This window comes from Eurosta solidaginis, chromosome X (assembly GCF_040869045.1).
Source record: "Eurosta solidaginis isolate ZX-2024a chromosome X, ASM4086904v1, whole genome shotgun sequence".
NCBI lineage: Eukaryota > Metazoa > Arthropoda > Insecta > Diptera > Tephritidae > Eurosta > Eurosta solidaginis.
Window position 1 is genome coordinate 65,421,682 of NC_090324.1, and position 18,070 is coordinate 65,439,751.

Below are 18,070 nucleotides of genomic sequence, written 5' to 3' on the forward strand. Positions count from 1 at the left end.
TTTAACAATTAATCAGACTAAATATAGTACGGATTACAGATAAATTACAGAAGCATACAAATTGAACTAAATTATATTATAAAATATGTATATACATTATTAAATCAGTTGTCGGGATGTCGAGAAACGGGAATTGATTATTAGTTCTGCCGGAATGGACGTGATTTCGAGCAGCTCATGTATATTTGACACATAACAAGTAGGGCTGCGATGTGTGGGAGGTTGGAAAGGACATGATTCCAAGCCACCCGCACAAAGTTATTGGAGCTGGTGATAAGGCGTGATTTCGAGCAGCTGATGTATATTTGACACACAACAAGTAGGGCTACGATGTGTGGGAGGTTGGAAGGACGTGATTCCAAGCCACCCGCCCAAAGTTACTGGAGCTCGTGATAAGAGTGTGAGGTTGGAAAGGACGTGACTCCAAGCCACCCACCGAAATCCAAACCAAAATTGCGTATTTAATGTAGTCAGCAGATATTTTTTTATTACGTAGAGTGTGTCACACGTATCAATGTTTTTGCAGTGCTTATTGAAGTCAGTACACAGGCAACGAAGAGGTTCGTGCATTTCGAAGCAATTTAGATTATATTTCGCTTCCCAAGGACGTCGGTTCTATGTACCGGAGCGACTCGGGATTTTTCCCCACCAAGGACTGCCATTTCAGTGTAACCCCATTTAATTTGTTGCTCTTTTGTGGCTCCTTGCTGTTCACATCCTCGGTCGTCCCGTAGTCTGAGCCTCACCCGTCACTTACTCCCAGATTGACGACGTCTCCCCCTATGCACTTCAGAATTCTGCAGTTAAACTGTAATGTATTAACTGGGAAGATCACGGAGATAGTCGACTTCATGAAGCGGCACAACATCCGCACTGCTGCGATTCAAGAGACTAAACTCACAGCAAGATCTGCATTGCAGACCTGTTCTGGGTATAATGTCCACAGAAAAGATCGCGAGAGCGGAAACGTGCAATATCATATATTTGATCCCGAAATCGACCGCAAGGACAGTGTCTTAGAACGTCAAGGATTATCTGTCCGGTCATGCTATTGAAATCTAGAAATCATCAACATCTACATCCCTCCTGTCACCTGTTGCCCCAGTGGATACCGCCCTGATATCAGCGGCGTACTCACTGGAAACAATTGCATTATCTTAGGCGATTTCAATGCCCATCATGATCTATGGCATTCAAACTTGCGGGTGGACAGTAGGGGCGCATCAAATAGAAGAAACGACGTTCTGCACTATAAACGGAGAAGCCCCCACACGTATGGTAGGAAGCTGTCACAGTTCGCCGAATATTTCAATCGTGAGCGCAGAACTCGTAAACTGCATCAACTGGCAGCCGATGGTAACATTGGCATCCGACCACCTGCCTATACTCATTCCGCTCGAGCGTCCCGCCGACTTCATCGGAGCAGAAAAACGCACTTTCTTTAACTTTAAAAAAGGAAAGTGGGACGAATACAATTCCTTTACAGACAGCCTTTTTGCTGCCCTCCCTATCCCAACTGATGCCCGACAAGGGGAGCGTGCTTTCCGCAAGGTCATTGAATCCGCCTCGGCTCGTTTCAATCCCGCCCGTAGAAATCCCGAAATTCGGCCCCACTTCCCGGCGGAGGCCGCAAGTTTAGCGAGAGAACGTGACCTTATAGGACAGCTCGATCCCGGCGACCCCCAAATAAGGGATATAAACCAACGCATCACATTGTTTATGGATGAACACAAACGGGCGAAATGGGAGGAGCACCTAAGCGGTGTAACCTCTCTGCCGGTGTAGGTAAGCTTTGGTCCACTGTAAAGTCCCTATCGAATCCGTCTAGGCACAATGATAATGTTTCCATCGCCTTTGGCGACAAAGTGCTGTCGGATTCGAAAAAATGCGCGAGCGCTTTCTGCCGACAATACATAATGCATTCTACGGTCGACAAGAATAGACGGAGGGCCAACAGACACGCACGTAAACATAAGTTCAGCACGTCACCAATTACCATCACCGCCAAAGAGGTTGAGGATGCCATCGGTCATGCTAAACCATCCAAAGCAGTGGGCCCAGACGGCATAGCCATGCCGATGCTTATAAGCCTAGGGACAGAGGGTTTCAAATATTTAGCACATGTCTTCAACCTGTCTCTTTCCACCCTTGCCATACCCGAAAAATGGAAAATGGCCAAGGTGGTACCGCTACTAAAGCCTGGGAACCCAGCTAACATAGGAGAGTCATATCGCCCGATATCTCTCCTATCGCCAGTAGCCAAGACGCTTGAAGCCATTTTGCTCGCCCACTTCAAACCAAATTTGCAGCTAGCCCGTCATCAGCATGACTTTAGAAAACTCCATAGCACCACCACCGCGCTGAATGCCATTAGCACCCAGATAAATTGTGGTTTAAATCAGAAGCCCCACCATAGAACAGTACTCGTAGCGCTAGACCTATCAAAAGCTTTTGATCCGGTCAACCATGGCATGTTACTGCAAGACTTGGAAGGGTCTACCCTTCCCCCATGTCTTAAAGGGTGGACCACAAATTATCTGGGTGGTCGGCAGGCATCGGTGCAATTCAGAAACGAAATATCAAAGCCAGGAAGAATCAAACAAGGGGTGCCTCAGGGTGGTGTCCTATCCCCACTTGTGCTTAATTTTTACATATCAAAACTACCTTCGCCACCTGAAGGATTTACGATCGTTTCTTGCGCCGATGACTGCACAATAGTAGCACAAGAGGCTATTATACGAATATTGTAAAGGAGTACCTATTAGGTAAAAAAGAAATAAATTTTATTACTCAAAATTAATTATGCAAAATCCAAGGGCTGTATAATGTATAAATGTGATCTCATAGATTTAATCTAAGTCTAAAGACTGTAATAAATAAAATAACTAACTAAACGGTCCGGGCCCAAAGATCGATGCGCTATGCAGTGATCAGGATCTACATTTTGGTGAGCACGCAGCCGCAATTGTTCCGAGAATTCAGAGCCGTAACAAAATCATCAAATCCCTCGCTGGCAGTACTTGGGGAAAAGATAAAGAAACGCTCATGACTACATACAAAGCAATTAGCCAGCCGATTACGTGCTACGCGTCACCCATATGGTCGCCAAGCCTAAAAATCACCCACTGGAAGAAACTATAGGCCTGCCAAAATACTGTTCTCAGAATCGCCACGGGCTGTCTTCTTATGTCCCCAGAACACCATCTGCATAATGAGGTGAGAATACTCCCCATCAGGGAGAAATGAGATGCTGACCAAACAGTTCCTGTTGAATACCCAGAAACCTGGGCATCCCAACAGACATCTGATTGATGAACCATCACCGCCTAGGGGCTTAAGGAACCATCTCCGTAAGCATTTTGAGGAAATAAGGCACCTGAGAACCCAGCCGTATGAAGTGAAAAAACACAAGCAGGTCCTTGGTGAACTTCATAAACAGGCGTCGGACCTTTATGCCGGGAATTGCCCAGTGAATCCAGTACTCGGAGGAACTTGCGAAAGAGGAACGCATACTACCCAGGGAAACGCGTGTCACTATGGCTCAACTTCGTTTTGGATTCTGTAATAGGTTAAACTCTTACATATCCAGGATCAACCCCCACATACAAAATGTATGCCCCGCTTGCAATGTGTCCCCACATGACACCAACCATCTCTTCAATTGTAGGGTGGAACCAACGCCTCTAACACCCCTTTCCTTATGGTCCACCCCTGTTGAAACGGCAAGTTTACTTGGACTCCCGTTAGAGGATATTGATGACAATTTGTGATCGGTCGCGGCTATTAGGTGGGGCGAGCATTGCTACAACAACAACAACTTGGCAAGGCGAAGCCCAGGGTTAATTTTTTATAAGCGCGGCCGGAGGCCGCCAACGCAGAAAGGTGTTCTGCGAAAAAATACTATGGATCCCACCCACGGTTTCGGAGGTACCCGCGGGTCTTTTTTCGGTGTTTCGTTAATATCTTTCGAACGAGTTAAAATTTTTATTTTCCACCTTCGGATTATTAATACTGATGTCAAGACGCGCCGTTTGACACCTATCTCGATATTTTTCGTAGCGTATTAGCAGTCGACCCTTCAACTAGATTGTTACCAAAAATAACCCTGGGCTACACCATGCCAAGTCCGGGTGTGTGGTATAACAATGCACAATTTTTTTTTGTGGATACAACACAACAACAACCACATGAAAATCACCAAATTCAACAGCAAATATCTCCGGACAGAAATAAAATTATTGTTCTCGAGATTAATACGCGTCTTTTGACACCTCTCTCGATATTTTTGGTAGCGTATTAGCAGTCGACCCCTCAACTAGACTATTACCACATCTTTTGAACGACTTAAATTTTTTATTTTCCGCCTTCTGATTATGGTTATAGTCTAGTTGAGGGGTCGACTGCTAATACGCGTCAAAAAATATCGAGAGAGGTGTCAAAAGACGCGTATTAATCTCGAGAACAATAATCCGAAGGCAGAAAAAAAATTGTATCTCTGTCCGGAGATATTTGCAGTTGGAGTTGGCGATTTTCACGTGGTTGTTGTTGTGTTAGTACCCACAAAAAAAATTGTACATCACCGTGGCGGTAGCCACGGTTATACCACACACCCGAACAGAAATAGATAAGCAAAACATTTTTACAAAGGGCTAAAGGGTTACAACGAGCTCCCATTGGAAATTAAAAACTACAATGAAATCTTAGTTTTTAAGGCAAAATTATATGAATTTTGTAAAACTCTACCTATAGGATAGAATAGTACTATTTGTATCTTGATATTTAAAATTTATTGTGAAATCAAAAAATATGTAAACATATTAATAATAAATATCAATCTATCTATCTATCTATATATCTTGAACTAGGCTTTAAGCCGTAATAAATAAATAACTAACTAGTCTAGTTGGGGGGTCGACTGCTAATACGCTACTAAAAATATCGAGAGAGATTTCAAACGGCGCGTCTTGACACCAGTACTAATAATCCGCAGGCGGAAAATAAATATTTTAACTCGTTCAAAGGATATTAACGAAAAACCGAAAAAAGACCCGCTGGTACCTCCGAAACCGGGGGTGGGATCCATAGTATTTTTGCGCAGAACACCTTTCGCCAACTTCAACTGCAAATATCTCCGGACAGAGATAACATTTTTCTTTTCCGCCTTCGGTATTGTTCTGGAGATTAATACACCTTTTTACACGTCTCGATGCTTTTTGACGCGTATTAGCAGTCGACCCCTCAACTAGACTTCTACCCTGCACCCACCCAGGGTAATTTTTTAGAAAAACGTTTTAAAGAAAAACTTTATCCGTAAAACTGTCCGGAGATATTTGCAGTTGAAGATGGCGACTTTCATGTGGTTGTTGTAATGTTGGTGTACCACAAAAAAAATTGTGAATATGTGTTTTGCGTGGATATAGTTTTGGTCTCCAAATCGGTGTTGGACGCACCCTGGGTAATCGTCTAGTTGAGGGGTCGATTGCTAATACGCTACCAAAATATCGAGTGAAGTGTCAAAAGACGCGTATTAATCTCTGGAACAATAATCCGAAGGCTGAAAAGAAAAATTTAATCTCTCCCGGAGATATTTGCAGTTGAAGTTGGCGATTACCATGTGGTTGTTGTTGTCTTCGTACCCACAAAAAAATTTGTGCATCACCGTGGCGGTAGCCACGGTTATACCACACACCCGGACACGGCATGGCGTAGCCCAGGGTTATTTTTTAAAAGCCAGGCCGGATGCCGCCAACGCAGAAGTGTTCTGCGCAAAAATACTATGGATCCAACCCGCCACGGTGATGCACAATATTTTTGGGGGTTCTAACACAACAAACAACAACATGAAAATCGCCAACTTCAACTGAAAATATCTCCGGAAAGACAAAATTTTTCTTTTCCGCCTTCGGATTATTGTTCCCGAGATTAATACGCCTTTTTACACCTCTCTCGATATTTTTTGACGCATATTAGCAGTCGACCCCTCCACTAGACTATTGCCTTTTTATTTTCCGCTGTCGGATTATTAATACTGATGTCAAGGCGCGTCGTTTGACACCTCTCTCGATATTTTTGGTAGCGTATTAGCAGCCGACCCCTCAACTAGACTATTACCCCGCGGCCGAAGGCCGGCAACCCAGGAAAGTGTTCTGGGCGAAAATACTATGGATCCCACCCTCGGTTTCGGAGGTAGCCACGGGTCTTTTTTAGGTTTTTCGTTAATCTTTCTTAATTTTAGTTTTCCGCCTTCGGATTATTAATACTGATATCAAGACGCGTCATTTGACACCTCACTCGATATTTTTGGACACGTATTAGCAGTCGGGGTAATAGTCTAGTTGAGGGGTCGACTGCTAATACGCTACCAAAAATATCGAGAGAGGTGTCAAACGACGCGTATTAGTCTCGAGAACAATAATCCGATGGCGGAAAAGAAAAATTTTATCTCTGTGCAGAGATATTTGCATTTGAAGTTGGCGATTTCCATGTGGTTGTTGTTGTGTTCGTACCCACCAAAAAAATTGTGCATCACCGTGGCGGTAGCCACGGTTATACCACACACCCGGACTTGGCATGGCGTAGCCCAGGGTTATTTTTTATAATCGCGGCCGAAGGCCGCTGACGCAGAAAGGTGTTCTGCGCAAAAATACTATGGATCCGACCCCCGGTTTCGGAGGTACCCGCGGGTCTTTTTTCGGTTTTTCGTTAATATCTTTTGAACGCGTTAAAATTTTTATTTTCCGCCTTCGGATTATTAATACTGATGTCAAGACGCGTCGTTTGACACCTCTCTCGATATTTTTGGTAGCGTATTAGCAGTCGACCCCTCAACTAGACTATTACCGCAGTCGGCCCTTCAACTACACTATTACCCCATCATTGTATCTTACCAACTTATGCCTTATTTCTACTTTTATAGCGGCCGTATAGATATTGCATATAACTTTGGTTCACAGCCAGCAAATAAGGTTGTTAACACTTAGGACTTCACTTCACATACAACTTAATAGTACATATTAATCAAGATATATGTACCATAGAAAAAGTTATTAATGTTCAAAGAAGATTCTTATACTGATTTTCAAACAATTGCTTTTTTCGTTACCAGACCTCACCAAACCAACTAAATAATATTATGCAGTGAAGTTGATATATATAATTTATCAGAAGATGTGGGATTTGACGCAAAATCACCTAGCGGCTGATAACTTACGCTCTTCTCCATATCTCATTACATGAACCTGCCCACAAAGTGAATTTAACGGGTTGGATTTTATATAAGGTGCAACGATTTTCAAACATTTGTTGATTTGTAGGGGTACTGAAAATCACAAAAATACCATCCGGAACTCTAGGAAACTCTTAGTTTAAGAGAAAAAAGCTTTTAAATTCCGAAATTTGGTAATATTACAACTTAAGTTTTGCACCTAAAATTCGCGTCCAACGAAAGTAGTACTCAAAGAGGCGTATTTTTGTCAAGATTCATAATACAAAAACAGAAATTATATTTATCGCTCGCTTAAAAGTTATTCGCGAAAAACCGGTCGGTATTATTGTCGCTTCTTTCGTTGTTGCAATTAAACCACAGATGACATCATGGTTCAATTATGTAAAGGTTGGCTCATCTCATCAGCTGATTTTATTTATGTCATTGCATGGTCGAAGGGATTGTCAAAAGGAGATGGCAAACTCAAAATGAAACCAACACATTGGCAACATTTTACTTACACATACAAAAACTGATAAGTTTTATGTTTCCATTCCATACCACACGCACCAACACCAATAGACAGATTTTGACAATTTGAACAGACATATTTTGTTGCTTTACAGATGAGCCAATCTGTATATAGTTGAACCATGGATGACATGATATGAAACTTCTCGCTCTCTGAGAGCGCGTGAAAATGTGCATTTTTTTTTAATATTGGCCATAGATACCATCATGTTCAAAATCAAATTTGGGCATTTCAGAATAACTTTGGGGTATTTTACATGGTAAAGGTTTAATTTGTAATTTTCACTGAAAACTTACTCAAGATTGTCAAATGGGATATCAAAAAACTCGAATTTTTGTCAGGATTACAAATCCGAAGAAAAAATAACTATTTTTCACCTGTGGAAAATTTATCAGTGACAACACCTTTCATCGAAGGGCTGCACACGAAACGGGTTTTGATAGCAGCTTTCGATTGGAGAAAAAGTCAGCTTCTTAGTCTTCGCATTGATGTAAATGGATGCATAAAGGCCAGGTTTTTGTGGAGCGTTGCAACATTCCACTTTTGACAGCTGAGATAAATTGTAGGTATATGTATAGGTTAACGCAACATGTATAATTAACAGCCTTTTGCGGACGACAACGCAGATACTTCACCAAGTGATCTAATTTCGTAATTTCTTATAAATTTTTTGCGTTTTTTATTGTATGTGGATATACATATGTATGTTCATTGTTATCTTATGGCGGTGCCAGCGCAACAAAGCAAAGCAACGCAATCGAAATATATTATTTCATATTTTTTCACTTATCTACCACAAAATATTTCTACAAAACTTTGCCTTTTTTATAAATTTTAATAAGTTTTTATCTCCTTACTTGCTGATTTTTTGAAAATAATGAAACCGAAGGGATTTCTTGGAGTTTTTTTTTTTGGTAGTTTAGGCAACTCTATAGCCAACTGATGTTCAAGACCCTTTCTTGGAAACGAACGAACTTTTGTTTACAATCGAATGAACTTCAAGACCCGTTCCTGGAAACGAATTGAGAGAGAATAAAAGTTTTGTATCATGTCATCAGTGAATTAAACAAACGAAAACATATGAAGGTGGTGAATAGTGTTGCCAGCTCCGCAACAGTAAAAGTTAGTTGTGTTTTTCTGTGGGAGAACATTATAAGGTGGTGGCAGTTCGACATAAATTGCAAACAAACATACACTATCATTGTATTTTGTTTTTGTAATTCTTTCTTTATCTTTATCTTTAAGAGCGGTACGATCACAAGCGGTACAGATCACAAGTAATTACCTAAGGAAAATTTAGCATTTTTCTAGCGTGAAAAATGGTAGTATTGAAGTGATTTTGGCGTTTAAATATCCACGGTTAATAGTGAAACAAGCAAGAAGAAGAGCACATAAACAAAAGAAATGTAAAGAATGTCACTTTCCTTATAAGTGTTCGTTTCTCCGCCGCCGTGAAATTCGCTATGCGCTTTTTGCGTTTTGGCGCTGCGGCTATTGTTATTTTCATTTCTGAAATGAAATAATAATTATTTATTGCAGAAAAATTAAAAAAACCATGTGCTTAGCTTATTTTTCCAGTTTGTTTACCCTTTTTCTTCAAGAAATATATGGCACTTGACATATTTCTTGCGGAAACCGGTGTTGCCGTATGCAAATTTTATGGAAAAATAGTAGTAAATTGGCGTACTAAATTTGTTGTAAACTGCGTACTACCTCAAGAAAATTTACCACAAGGAATTTTCTTGAGCATTTCTTGAGCGTTTTGTTATGGTCCACTTGGGAGATCCACTCTTGGAACGCACCAGTTAGCGAGTGATAGGGAACAAGGTGGGATTCACCCACACTCATGTCTGGCTGGGGTGGTTAAAACAACATTTTGTTAGTTTCTTGCGGGTGGCATCGCCAAAAATTCCCACCACATTGACGAATTTTCAATAACACCTGGCTCAGTGGTGTAGGTGGCTCATTTCATCAGCTGATTTTATTCGTTTCATTGTACTGGCATAGAGATTGTCAAAAGCAGAAGGCGAACGCAAAATGCAACCGATGCATTAGCAATTATGCACCGCCGTGGTGGTAAAGTTTTACCTAATTTAGCGCACAACGTTCCCACAGGGCACAAAAGTTGCAAAGTTCTACGCTTTCTCTACGTTCTATTCACCTAACATCAACACAAAGGGTTGACTGCCGGAACGCGACATGTATAAAGCCGGAGTCATTGGTGCCGTATGGCGTATCGCTGTATCCGTATCCCTAACGTAATCATCTTTTTATCGTTAACGGTAAACCAAAACCCAATTGGTTGGCTACGATACGGTTACGATCTTAGCGGCACCAATAATCGATTGCATTGATTCTCATAAGGTTGGTCGAATTAGCTGTTAAAAGGTTACCGATACGGTTGCCGATAAAGCACCAATGTCTCCAGCTTAATGCTGTAGGCATGAGTTAACCATAACAACGAACCAATCGATAATCGCCGCCACAGTTAGATAACTGCGTTCTTGTGTGCGGCCATTTTGGAAAGAAAGAAAAAAAAAGGCAGTAACTCATCGAATGAAAGTGATGATAGCGAATAATAACATACCCTGCAAAAATTGTTGGATTACGTGTTCCATTTTCTTCATGTTGGAGTACTCTAACAATACTCCTTTGCAATGCGTTTGGGGCCCATCAGCCGATCATTGCTCGTTTTTTAACGACCGTGCTCACGACACGATGACGATCGAACAGAGTTGATAATAAAATTTTACTATGGCAACTCTGATAAATTGCAACCGTGCAATGGTTTTATGTATACATACTATAGTATGTATAGAGAAATATTAGTATCTTTATTCACGCAAATGCTAAATAACATAAGAATATTCGTAGTATAAAATATAAAAGTTGTATTGCCCCCCTTCATTTACTTTCATTTTATATTAAATTCACTTCGATAATTCTTTCCGACACAATTCCTCTTTAGTACTTTGGCATATGATCCTCTGTGGGTGCTCCATATAGTACTTCAGTGAAAGTACTTTGGAAACTACTCCCACGTATGTACTCTATGTAATACTCACAAACAAAGCGAGAGTGGGACCACCTACTCCTCTCCTAGGACATCGCAATGTTAATTGGAGCAAATTGTTTTATATGAATACAGATTAGTTTTGGAACACTCCTAAAGGGGTATTCCTTACACTATTTATGGATTACTCGCGTTTTTTGAAGGGTAATTATAAAAGATAACCTACCCTATAACTTTTTGTTGGATCAGGTTTTATTTAATTTAAATCTATTGTCTTTTCCACTTTGTATGATACTTTACTTTTAAGTTTTTGTAATAAGTAATTTTCACATAATTAATTTAATTATTTACATTGTTATTATTATTATTGTAATTCACTTTTACATTCCTGACTGGTACTATAAAATAATTTTAACAATTTTTGTTGTTATATCGGCCTACTGATTTGTAAGATCGCGAGTTTGAATCGAGCTCAAGGCCTAACAATAATTATTTTATCATTATTATTGTTATAATATATTTTTTCTTAATTGAAAAAATTTTTAAATTAGAATAGAAGAAAGAAATATTTAGACAACTGCCAAAGCTCGTTGTATAGATCCATTTCGGGAACTGCTAAATTCCTTCATCGGCAACGTTTAGGCGCCGCTGCTATAACCATTCAGCCACCACAGCGGTTTTTTGTTTGTCTTCATTATTCCTACTTCAATTCTGGTTCTTGCCAATTGATATTCACAGCACTGCGACATCTGTTACAGAATAGTTGTGAAAATTGCACTTTGTTTATGGCGATGATGCCATAGTGTCATATTTTATTGACACTTTTTCCCCGTGCTCTGGGATGTATTAACAATTTTTGTTGTTATATCGGCCTACTGATTTGTAAGATCGCGAGTTTGAATCGAGCTCAAGGCCTAACAATAATTATTTTATCATTATTATTGTTATAATATATTTTTTCTTAATTGAAAAAATTTTTAAATTAGAATAGAAGAAAGAAAAAATTTAGACAACTGCCAAAGCTCGTTGTATAGATCCATTTCGGGAACTGCTAAATTCCTTCATCGGCAACGTTTAGGCGCCGCTGCTATAACCATTCAGCCACCACAGCGGTTTTTTGTTTATCTTCATTATTCCTACTTCAATTCTGGTTCTTGCCAATTGATATTCACAGCACTGCGACATCTGTTACAGAATAGTTGTGAAAATTGCACTTTGTTTATGGCGATGATGCCATAGTGTCATATTTTATTGACACTTTTTCCCCGTGCTCTGGGATGTATTAACAATTTTTGTTGTTATATCGGCCTACTGATTTGTAAGATCGCGAGTTTGAATCGAGCTCAAGGCCTAACAATAATTATTTTATCATTATTATTGTTATAATATATTTTTTCTTAATTGAAAAAATTTTTAAATTAGAATAGAAGAAAGAAAAATTTAGACAACTGCCAAAGCTCGTTGTATAGATCCATTTCGGGAACTGCTAAATTCCTTCATCGGCAACGTTTAGGCGCCGCTGCTATAACAGAGCACGGGGAAAAAGTGTCAATAAAATATGACACTATGGCATCATCGCCATAAACAAAGTCCAATTTTCACAACTATTCTGTAACAGATGTCGCAGTGCTGTGAATATCAATTGGCAAGAACCAGAATTGAAGTAGGAATAATGAAGACAAACAAAAAACCGCTGTGGTAGCTGAATGGTTATAGCAGCGGCGCCTAAACGTTGCCGATGAAGGAATTTAGCAGTTCCCGAAATGGATCTATACAACGAGCTTTGGCAGTTGTCTAAATTTTTTCTTTCTTCTATTCTAATTTAAAAATTTTTTCAATTAAGAAAAAATATATTATAACAATAATAATGATAAAATAATTATTGTTAGGCCTTGAGCTCGATTCAAACTCGCGATCTTACAAATCAGTAGGCCGATATAACAACAAAAATTGTTAATACATCCCAGAGCACGGGGAAAAAGTGTCAATAAAATATGACACTATGGCATCATCGCCATAAACAAAGTGCAATTTTCACAACTATTCTGTAACAGATGTCGCAGTGCTGTGAATATCAATTGGCAAGAACCAGAATTGAAGTAGGAATAATGAAGACAAACAAAAAACCGCTGTGGTGGCTGAATGGTTATAGCAGCGGCGCCTAAACGTTGCCGATGAAGGAATTTAGCAGTTCCCGAAATGGATCTATACAACGAGCTTTGGCAGTTGTCTAAATTTTTTCTTTCTTCTATTCTAATTTAAAAATTTTTTCAATTAAGAAAAAATATATTATAACAATAATAATGATAAAATAATTATTGTTAGGCCTTGAGCTCGATTCAAACTCGCGATCTTATAAAATAATTTTGTAAAAATTATAGTGCCAGGATAAATACTCATCAAATAAATACAAAATATGTATATACATATGTACAGTCACTCACATAAATAAGTAGACACCCCTTTTTGGACAGTTCTTACAATTTTCGCTTTCGAAAATTTATTTTAACTAATTTCCCATAAGAAAATTTGTCACGATCTATAACAAAAACTAAATTATATTTAAAAAATGTTTGAAAAATTTGACGAATTTTCATAAAGAAATAAAATTTTTTTTTCCGAATTTTTAGAATTTTTTAAAGTATTGAGATTTGTAGTCCATTCAATTTAAGTACAATAAAGTAATATTCTTAAGTCCTTTAAATTTTTTTGGATTTATGTCATTTATTCACATGAGTTACTGTATATGATATAAGCAAATGTATGCATATGAACATATGAAGTATAATTTTGGAAAAAAATAAAAAAAGAACATATGGCTGAAAAAAATGAGTAGTTGTAATAAATTACTGCATATGAAACGGAAAATCTCATAAAATAATTTTGTCCAGCTAGCTTGTTCTACACGAAACACTGTGCATTGGTCACAGTGGAACAACGTTATCACCTCGACCGCGCAACCACAACCGCAATCCCATCGGCAGCACCAACCAAAGGCGCAACAACTAATACCATAAACGGCGCCAACGTAATCGCGCCAATAACCACCACCATTAGTCGCGCGCAACCACCAAATAGGCGGTCACGATAACAACATCGCACGCCACAACCACGGGCGCTAATACCACCAACTTTAGTACAACAACATCAGCAGGGCCGCCGCATATAGACCTGCTGCAACCGCACTAGTAACAACAACCAGCAGGGCCGCCGCATATAGGCCTGTTGCAACACCAGCTTTAGTAACAACAACCAGCAGGGCCGCCGCATATAGGCCTGCTGCAATACCAGCTTTAGTAACAACAATCAGCAGGGCCGCCGCATAAAAGCCTGCTGCAACCACCTAGCTGTAACAACATATACCGGAAATGACAGCATATTACCAACGTAAACAAACACCCAATTTACCAACCACAAGCGGTGAGTTCGTTCCGTATTACGGACAAACTAAGAATGTGAAAATTTATTAGTTTTTATTATCATTTATTTATTTATAAGCGAATAAGTAGTTGTATACGGCATTCTTTATAGAAAACATATATTTTAAATAGCGATGCGTAAAATATTACATTTATATTTTTGCATCCAGCTTATGTGATGTAAGCGGACTATGCAACCTTCCAAGCCTGTCATGGTAAAGCTCGTTTACGATAGATTTAGAAATTCAAAGCCCTTAGCACGAACTCTATTCCGCTGAGGTCATTGATTGTGCTGTAAAACTGGTAGGGATTAGCAGATTTCTAGACCGTCTTGGCAATTTAGTACATGTTGGAAGAAGATTTTGTTTGAGCCGAACAAACTCACATAAGCAGGGAGTTGTTAGTTATAATTACTGCACTTTATGCTGCTTCAAGTTAATTTTGTTGCGATAGGTGATCTTTTATGAATCTCTTCTGTTATTACCATTTATGAAATTTAAGAACATGTCATTACATTTTAGCTGCACAGACAAGTGCTTCCGGTTTAGCTATAAGACTCGCCAAAACTTACCTCAGGTATTGTCGGAAGCCTAACTCTGAATAGTGGGACAAAGGTCTTTGTTTTGTTCTGAATCTAAGACATTTGACGTATTTTCCCCCAGCATGTGGGTAAATGTAATAATGAAGCAGGTGATTGAGCAAGCTATAAAACGTCAGTAATAATACGGTATACGATAAGACCAATATTCATACATTATTAAATTTTTTTAATCTTATGCCTCATAAAGGGATAAACAAAGGTTGCAAGTAAAAGCGATTAGTTAGCTTTAGTGAACTGTTGTGCGGCAACGGCATAAACGCAAACCAGTCCAAGTAAATTAACCTGAAATAAATTAAAATGGAATTAAATAGAAATACGCTACACTGAATTAAACTAAGTAAGATAAAAGCACTTGCATTAAAATTAGCTAAATCTTCAAAAAAAACCATAGATTACAATAGAGTCAGGTAAGATAAAATAAGCAAATGTAGTATCTATTGGATAAAATTAGAAAGTAACAAATATATATTACTACGTACTACATATTGGGTAATACATAAACTTGAAAATTTCCATTTGCCTTAGGGTTCCCTTATCATAATTTTGAATAAGCCTTAGTATAGGCTTAGTACGATTATATCAGAACGTTTGTCTTACAAAATCAATATCAAAACAGACTAGTAAAGTTTCTCAGGTTACACCTTTTTGTCCTTTTTCTGATTAAGCCTTTTAGTCCACTAATAAGACGGGAAGAAGATATATAATCAAATCAACTATCAAGGATGAGGCAGTTTTTTTTGATGTTGATTTTATAAGATTGACCCTTATATAATATAAATCTTTGCCTAATACTGTTAAGTATATATATTTTAACTACGTTTTCAACTATAATGAACTTCAAATAAAGTTGTAAATATAAATGGGAATGCTGAGGTTTTTCCTTATTTAGAAGGCACATAGGGAATGCAGGTAAGGGGCCACCGAAAAATAGGTGCATATTTTCAGTATCATTGATGTCCAATAGTTTTGAATAGGCATGATAGGAACTTTTTTCCTGTAATGGTGCAGGACAGCAAGGGTGGCAAGAACCCAACCCAGCCGACATGACTAGCCACAGTGCACCCCCCAGATCATGCCGATTGCCTTCCTTGCTGCTCCCATAGAAATTGCGTAAACCATAACAGTTTTTTCTTGTGATCTGCGTACCGCTCTTTATTCTTTAATCACACACGACAACCAATGGTTATATTTACAGCGCATGATATCTTACACACTCACATTTTAAATAAAAATTTATAATATTGAAAACAATCCATGTAGGCCTTCATAACGGGTTACCTGGTTAATAAATGATAATTTTACACAACACATACAAATACTCAAAAATAAAATAATCCTTAACCAGTTAAGTGGATAACCAAGCTGAATATAACCAGAGAATATTTGAATAAAAACAATATTCGGAGTATTTAGAATAGATGAAAAACATATACAATTCTGAAAACCTAAAAGTTAGGTTACCTGCGTCACGGCTGTGACACCGAAAAAACTCCTGGTACGCCACCGATTATCTCGGAGGGCGCCGCCTCCATATCGTAGCCATCACTGCGTTTTAATATGCCCTCGGGGGTCTTACTCTCCAACACATTGAATAAATAAATGCACTCTTGTTTCTAAATTATAAAATTTATTTTATTTTATTTTTTTCAATATTTTCGCGTGCACACTTCGAGCTGGTCGAAATTATATTAATGGCGGTGAAACATGAAAATGCCGATGTTGGCACTCGTCATTTTCATGTTTCACCCCACATATATCGTATTCTCTCTTACATGCTATATTTCAATGGCTGATAATATATTACAATTTTTTGTTCTTTTTGTTTTACGTTATTCCCAATAAAATACGTCATTGTGAGCGACACTAATGCGATGTTGCCAGATGAAAGAATAAAAGCTAATTTGGGGGATTTTATCCTTACATCACCCTTTTTGGGGAAAAGAAGGATTGATAAACTGATCAGTTTTGTCACATTCTTCTTTGGCCATAAACTTATAAAAATTGTTGCGAACAAACGAATATATATTTATATTAGGGTGTTCCTCCCCTTTTTAATTCGTTGGTTCGGAACCATTTTCATTACTGATTATTACAAATGAATGAATTTGATTTTAATTTATTAAATTATGTTGTTTGTTGTTCTTTTTTGTTGTAGATATTTACATTTTAATATATATTAAATTTGTTAAAGTTTTACATTTTTAATCTTTGCTGCTTTTGAAATATGTTTTTTTCTGTTTTTTTTTTGTTTTTTGTTTGAACTGAATAACACCGACCACTTTTTATGCAATGGGTTTTTTTGTTTTTCTTTGAATATACAAAACTTGTGTTATTTTACTTTTTTTTTGTTTAAACAGTTTTTGAGCCTTCGTGGCTGCTTAAATGCTAGTAGGAAAATTTTGGACTTATTTTTCAATCAAATTTACGGTTTATTGATTGAAGTAATGTTAATTTACTTTACTGAGGCGGTTTTTATGTACCACGTTTTCTTTGTTTTTAACTTCATCGAAAATAGTTACGTTGGGTTCGTTAATTTTAGTTATAATAAACGGATCGTGATAAATATTTTCGTGTTTGTGATGTGGTTCTTTCTGTAAAAGTACTTTATCTCCGATTTTGACAACTAAAGGTCGTGCCGTTTTATCCTACAGATTTTCACTTTGTAATTTATTTTTATTATTCAGATTTTGTGCCATTTTGTGCGTTTTCTGCATCCTAAACTTAACTTCTTTGGCATAGTTTTCGACTTTGTAAATTGGGTCAATTGTTTCTTTTGTCAATTCATTAGGCAAAGTTGCCTTTTTCCTAAAAACTAACTCGTAAGGCGAAAATTGGTTTTCGAAAACTGTGCTACTCGCAGTGTTGTGTAGGAAAGTAAAATATTTTAAATAAACATCCCAATCAGAAAAAGTGTCTTTTAAATATGCACCTAAGTATTCATTAAAAACTCTATGATTACGTTCAATCGTGCCAACAGTTTCGTGATGGTATGCAGTTGAAAAATTATGTTCAATATTTAGAAGTTTAGTTAATTCTTCGAAAAACTCATTTTTAAATTCTGTACCTAAATCTGATTTTATGGCATTCATTGTGCCGTAAGTTAAAATGAATCCTTCAAAAATTGCTGAAGCTATTGTTTTTGCCGATTTGTCTGACACAGCTACTGTTACCAGGTATTTAGTAATGTCGCAAACCATGGTACGTGCGAACTTGTTACCATATTTGGACTCAGGCAGGGGTCCTATTGTGTCAATTACAAGTATATCGAATGGTTTACACGAAGTTGGTGTTAAAACAAGTT